Source organism: Dermacentor silvarum, chromosome 4, assembly GCF_013339745.2.
Source record: "Dermacentor silvarum isolate Dsil-2018 chromosome 4, BIME_Dsil_1.4, whole genome shotgun sequence".
In the NCBI taxonomy this organism is placed as follows: domain Eukaryota; kingdom Metazoa; phylum Arthropoda; class Arachnida; order Ixodida; family Ixodidae; genus Dermacentor; species Dermacentor silvarum.
Window position 1 is genome coordinate 200,951,076 of NC_051157.2, and position 7,321 is coordinate 200,958,396.

Sequence of the window (7,321 nt, forward strand, 5' to 3'; positions counted from 1 at the left end):
CACCTGCAATAGATTAATACAAATACATAGCTTGTAGCTAACAGGTTCTATATACTGGACAATATACACTATGCATTTTCTCAACTCTACTGTTTTCTGGCATTCTGGCCATTTATTAGTTGTAGTGGGCTGACCTGCAGAGCAGAACTAAATTATACAGTAAAATTTTAACAAATATTTTAGATACTCCCACCTAACAATCTCGAAAGCATAAATAGCAATCGCTGAATTGTTTAAATGACAATGTCTGCAAGAATATTCACTTTGGAAAGAGTTCAGTGCTGCAGAAAAGGTACGACGTCTTTGCGGCAGATAATGAAAAACAATCGTCGAATACCGCAGGAACAATTTTGGAGCGGGCTAGAATGTCGTGGGGGCTTTATCTTCGAGGGCTTTCCAAAGCCAAATAATTCACCGTTGAAAAAGAAGTTAATGGTCGCCTGCTTTACTTGACGTTGAAGTCATGTGTACTGCATCCGGCCTTTCAACAAGCATTTATCAGAAGCCTACGCACACAGGGAAATATCTGCACTTTTATTCGCCCATCCCGTTGGACACAAACGATCTGTTGCCTCTACACTGTTCACCCGTGCATTCCGATCGTGCTCGATACTGACGCACGCAGTGCTGAGTTGAAGAGAGTAACGCAGGTTTGGTCAGCAATGGCTACCTAGCCAGTTTATAAAGACTGAAGAAAAGCGTGCCCTGAACCCCCTATCAGGCCGATGAGAACAAGGAAACGGGCGGCTCTCCCCTATGCACGAAGCGTGAAGAGTCAATGTCAAGAATTTTCAAAGATTATGATGTACAAATCTGCCATGTCCCTTCAAGCAAGCTAAAACAACAACTCGTCCAAGTCGAAGACTGCTCGAAAAAGAAAAATATCCCGGCATCATCTACAAAATTCCTGCCAGGACTGCCAGGCGTGCTACGTAGGCGAGACGGGAACTTCAAAAGAAGGCTACAGCAGCACCGCAATGATGTAGCCAAAGGACACACGGTTTCCAGCGCCCTAGCAGGCATCATGAGAAGACTGGTCACAGTATTAACTGGCATTCGGCTTTCATCATCAAAGAGAAGAAGAAATTATCCCGATAGCTTCTTGAATCATTTTGCATACTTACAATCTACGACTAACACAAATAAACCGGACACGGGGCCCCCTCCTGAGTTGTACGCAAGGGCCTTACGTCTTCCAACGCATATATAATAAAGATCACCATGCATTCGTCATTGTGAACAAGGCACCCGTAGTGGGTACCAAAACGTCAATCTGTTGTTTTGTGTTCTTCAGTGGTGAGTGTACGTTTATTCAGCCATGTTCTTTCCTCGCCAGACAAGTTTTCGTCAAAACCTAGATTTCATCACACAAGTGACATTACCATAATAAAAGATTAGTCCACCAATTATGTTTTCTCGCGGCGTTTGGAGACCTGCGTCACTACGAGCGCAGTGCACCATCTAACTTATAGTTGAAGTACAATTTCATTTTATATAGTTATTTCTTCTGTGTGGCAGCAATTTTTTTATGGGCTTGGAAGGACGCAGCGAAAATGGCCATCTCCACAAGCACCGAGATCGCTTTATGGCGGCTTAGTTAGAGGAGCCATCAAGCTAGTCTCGCACAGAACTGTTTCTTTATGCCCACTATCCCACTGCTGTCATTTCTGCACACTCTTAATTTACTACCCAGCAAATGCAGTGATCTGCAAACACTTCTCGTACATTTGTATGCATTGAGAGCAAGCATAGTTGTGCTTTCATGGGACACTGTTCTACACAGGAAATTGTGGCATTATGTGAGACAAAAATACCAGAGCAAGCATTTACCCAGGGTCAGATTTTCTACTTGGCCACTCCCGCCAAACAAAAGTGCTGCAGTAGAGTGCTTAAACGACCCCTTTTCATTTATTTGGTATGTCTGTGGTCGTAGCAAGCCAATGACAACAGCACCAAAGGGGCGTCATTGTTGCTCGGCCACTTGCGGAAAGCAACATGCGATCATGATGCTGCATGGCACGGCTGATGACTAAGCTGCCTGCATACATAATTTATAAGAGGAAGCCACTGCCGGCTTAAGAAGCCTTTCCCAGAAATGCTGCCACACAGGCAAATGCGAACAGGCGGGACGGACAGTGCCACGTTTGACTAGTGGATTAGGATCACATGGCAACGTCACCCAAGAACTGTCTCCTTGTCCTTGATATGTACTGTGGGCACCTTACTGACAGCATGAAGGCTGTGCTCTCCCAAGTTTGAATGGACATCGCTATTATACCAGGTGGCATGACGGACCAGCCTCAGACACTTGACGTCTGTATCAACAAGCATTTTGAGGATGGATTGCCTGCGGAAATACTTCGCGATCTGGATGAGTGATAAAGCGTATAAGCTAACAGCAACAGGTTGTACTAATGCACATAACTAACACAAGTGGCGAGCTGGGTCACTGGAGCATGGGACACACCATGAAGCTTGATTGCATGCTTTCAAGGAGTGCAGCATCTAAAGTGCACTAATGGCACCAAAAAATTGTCTGCCCTTTTATGCTGACAATGATAAGAAGGTAAGCGACAGGCTAGCAGCAACGACAACACTGCATGGGCTGGGACGGGTTGGACTAATAAATGCTGTTTGCGTTTTTGTGTCTGTTGCCCTAACTTGTCCGGCTTACATTCAAGAAAAGCACTTTTTTCACCGGCTTCAGACTTCAGGTGCTGGCTTAGGAGTGAGACCGGCCTAGATTTGAATAAATATGGTACTCGGCCATAAATCTAGTTCGTGGATCATACACGGCTACTTACATCCATAAAGGAAAAACAATAAGGGACATAGCTCAGTTCTTTCCCCACTCTGAAATGTACGAGCCCTTTCAGAACGTAAATGTAACATCGATCCTTAAAAACAGTTCTATGACTTTTAAAGTGACCTTCCGTCATCTCTTGAGGATCCGATGACAACACTCGCATGGCCTCTCCAGTGAATATGTCCATGTCAGCTACAAAAGACAAATGTACAACTTTTCCCTTGAATTGCCAGGTCTCATAAAGGTAAGGATTAAGACTTCAAAGCAATATCGGAGTCCCATGCTATCGAAAGAGCATAATGTAAACATTACACATTGCCGGGTATATAAACCAAAATGTCTGTCAGGAACATTGTGTGGGACATACCACACACGGGTACCTTGCACACATGATCTGTACAATGACGCTGCAATAATACATAGGTAATTATTTCTGCCTACACTCAACGAACTTGGGTACAGTCAAACCTCATTAATACGTACCCGCTTAATGTGTAATTGCAGTTTAAATGTAGTTGCGAAGATTCCCCCACCCAGCCCCCATTGAACCCCATGCCTGACCGCTTAAGCCGTAGTCACTCATTTGCCATCAAATGGTTATTGCATACTATTTCTTTCTAGTTCTACACGCACAGGCACAAATCGGCAAAATTTCATGCACTGAAAAATGAAAGGTGAAATCGGTTTTACAATATTGTAAAATGTAGCATTTCTCAAATTTTAGAAGGCATTTTTTCTCTTAAAAAGGGAAACCATACGACCTATATCCTTTATGTTTGTATATACTATGTAATATAGTTACGTGTCCATGTTCCGTTTATGTTGCTTCACAGATACTTTCAATTTGAGAAGAAAGCACTCCGCATGAAAATGTAGCCTTTACCAGTTGGTCTTTGGTAGCTTTTTCTGGTAAACTGTTAGGTTCTGTTAAAAACAAATTCAGTTGCATGCATTTGAATGGCGTGCCACCATGTCTATTTGGTCAAGGAAAAAAAGTGAAATATACAACCGGCTTCGATCTCGTGAAATTTCTTACATGACCAGGCATGAATCAATGTTAGCATGAGTAGGCATCAGTGACATCATAAGAGCAAATGTGAAAAAGTGCAAACGATTGCAAATCTATGATGATGAGTGCCTATAGGCTCAAATGAATGGACCTTTTTCCAATTCAGCTATGCACATGGGCATGCCCCAGCTGCATTCCATGCCGTGCCGCTATTATCACAGGGCAGGTGTGCGAAGTGAGTGCGTGAACCCTCGCATGATCCGCGGCAATTTCCTGAGCTTGAGTTGCTGATCAATAATTTTTCTCGTGTTCTGGGCAAGAATATTGGTTAAAGGAAACACTTGCTGTTTGTGGGGAAGACTGCAAGCACTTTTGTTGATGAAAAAGGACTCTGTGAACTAACGCTCGAGCGATAGGCGCAGCGTTTGCGACAAAACTCATGCAGGTACTTTTTGTACCGTCGATTGCACAAACCGGCGTGGAATGGTGAACATTGTACTGGAGTTGAGCGCACGGTCAAATAAAACAAAAAGTACCCCACGTTATCAGTGAGTTATCACGCAATTCTTGCTGAGTGAGGTAAGCCTGCGTTCTGGTAACAGCATAATGCTGGCGCTGCGATTATTGGACTTCTCGCCTTACGACCGACTCGGAAGTCACGGCGATGTTTTAATCTACGGGTATGTATACCGCACGGATTTTACCATTGGCTTAAAGACGTGCTACCGCATGCAAGCGGAAATAGCTGTACGGTTACATGGGGCCAAATGAAAAGAAGAATCTCGCCACACAGCCGATCAGAATGCATCGTTCGAGGCCAAAGCGACACACCCGCGGTGCCGCATTATGCAAAACTCGCAAGTCTTACTTTTTGCAGGCAAATGAAGCTTTACGCACCTGACAAAACAACGTGTTGGGTCCACTTACATTCTGCTTACCCCCCGTACTGTGTTGCGTCCACTTAGTCACCAGTACCATGCCATATACGATACATATCTCGATATAAAACACTTGCCCTGCAGTGCACTCGCAGTACGTTGTGCAGAAGTTTTGCATGTTGTTTGTTCATCATGGTGAGCTGCTTGCATGCCCGCTCTTGAGGGCAAGCACGTACGCACGTACATGCGTCTGTTGACCGCCTCCTTCAAGTCGAGCCACTCAAAACGACGGTCGAGTTTATCCTGAAGAAAATCCTGCCACAGCACGTTTCACGCTCACACATGCCTTCGCTAGTTGTGTTAAAGTACTGACCAAGCTGCTGAAGAACAAAAGCCGGCGCATCTCTCAAATCTTGGTTACAAATGGCCTGCACATCGCATCAGCATGCTGCCATTGCATCGGTAAATGTAAAATGTGTTATTGCTACATGTGAGCAAATACATGCGCGCTAGAGCAGGACAATGAGAAGCTGCTTCAGCAACACAAGCGACGGAAGAAAAAAAAAGCAGGGACAGCCGTCGCAAGAGACTGCTTGGTCAAACGCTACCATGATTTGCGTAGAGGCGAGAAGCGGTGGGAGCGTGTGTGTCTTGCCCGTCAAATTTAGTTGAAGTGGCGGCCGCTAGAGGGGTCGCTTACTGGAAAAAGGTCCATTTGTAAGGTAGTGGCTGTGAGTAAGCACTGCTGAGCATGGACGAATATCAGTGAGTGTGAAGTACTGCACAACTAGAAAAATTGGTGCTTTAAACTGAACAGTGCTGTACAAAAAATGTACTCTTACCATGCTCCTGTGACAATGTTGCCATAGAGGGCCATGGCAGTTATAATTCCTGTAAAATTACACAATAAGATGAACACAGACATGGAAGTGCAATTTGAAGTCATAGAAAGCCACAGACAAATGTCTTCATGCACAAATATGCACTACATTGTGTCCACTGCAGAGCTCACTTCCTTTGCAAAAAGATGCAATGCTCTTGTAAGGCCTTCAACAAGCCTTAAGTATAAACCGCATGCACGCGATCTTGCACGCGACAGCGACAAGTGACGTGACGGAGATGGCTGTCGCATTCGCTCGTCGCCTACAAGTCGTGACGCGCACGTGACGCGCACGTTTCATCGGAGTGCAGTTACAACCAACGTTGCTTGCAACCAAGGATCACGAGGGTTGCAATGTGGGCTTTTTGGTAACGCATCTTGGAGGGTTTATGGTAGCGCGATTTATTTTGGAAGGACGTGCCATAAAATTAATTGAATCATTCACGTGTAACAGCAACGATCTTAGCCTGGAACAATGCAACGTACAGGATCTACCATTGTAAGAGGGAACAATCCAGCAAGTGACCAATGCTCCATGAGGTGCCATCTGCTGGTGCCTGGCACCCGCTTGGTGCAGAAAGCCACTGGCGCTCTGTGCTCCGTGTGTCTTCTGCTACTACCAAGCACTGGGCGGTGTAATTGCAGACAATGCATGGAGCGTACTGCCTCAGCCGCACTCTGTGCCTGTGCCGAGTGGGTGCCAGCAGATGGCACTTTACAGAACAACAGCCACACGCGTGCATGTTCCCTCTAATAGTGGTACCTAAGCTGACCTACAGTCCTTGTGTCAACGCTGCTTCTATGTACAAGGCAGGGTATTTGCAAAAGGACACAGCCGGAGGTGGCTAATGGCAGAATAATAGCAGACTCCCTAGGAGTGCATTTTATCAGGGTCCAGTTCATTACCCGAGATAGACTTGGTAAACCTGCACCTTCCTGCACCATTATGAAGTTAGCACGTGGGCACATACACTGTCGCACCCATAATTCAATTCAATATATATAGAGCAACACAGTCCTTTTTTGCGCTACATATTAAGTCAGTGAACTGGCTTTACGCAAGAGTGGTAATCTCACCGTTGCCTTCCTATGCCCTATGTATGTTTCTTGTGAATGTGACACTTGTTTTGTAGTTGGTATCCCTAGAAGATAAAATTTCTTATTTGTTTGCTCTTTCAGATGAACCTGGAAAACCTGAACAGCCCTTCAACGAATGTCAGTAGTGTTTAATCGAGCGAGAATGAAGCTGATAATCTTAGGCACATCAACTCCAATTTTGCTTCAGAAATGTATGCTTGTGCAAGCACGAGTGCACATGTCAGCGACGTAGAAGACACTAACCAAGCTGCAAGTGAAATAGGCACTGCGTATGAATGTACAGTGAACTTCAGTTGCGATGAATTCAGTTCTGTCTTTGAGTTGAGTGATGATGGTTCGGAAGTGGATGGATGAAGGGCACAAGGGTGATGCAGACAGTGAACCAGAGAATGGTGCTGAAGAAAGTGAGCATGCAGTACATGTACTTCACAAAGCTCTCGGAGGAGTACCTTCCAAACCAGAAAACAACAAGGGCACAGGCTATGCTGCTCATACTGGCATATGTTGTTATTTCAGGTCTTACGTGGGCACAACTACAAGGACTTCTCATTTTAATAAATGCTCTGTTTGGGGAGAAAGTTGTGCCATGCACTACATATGATATGAGGAGGCTGTGGAAAAACAGAAAAGCACTGAGGATCCATCTATAC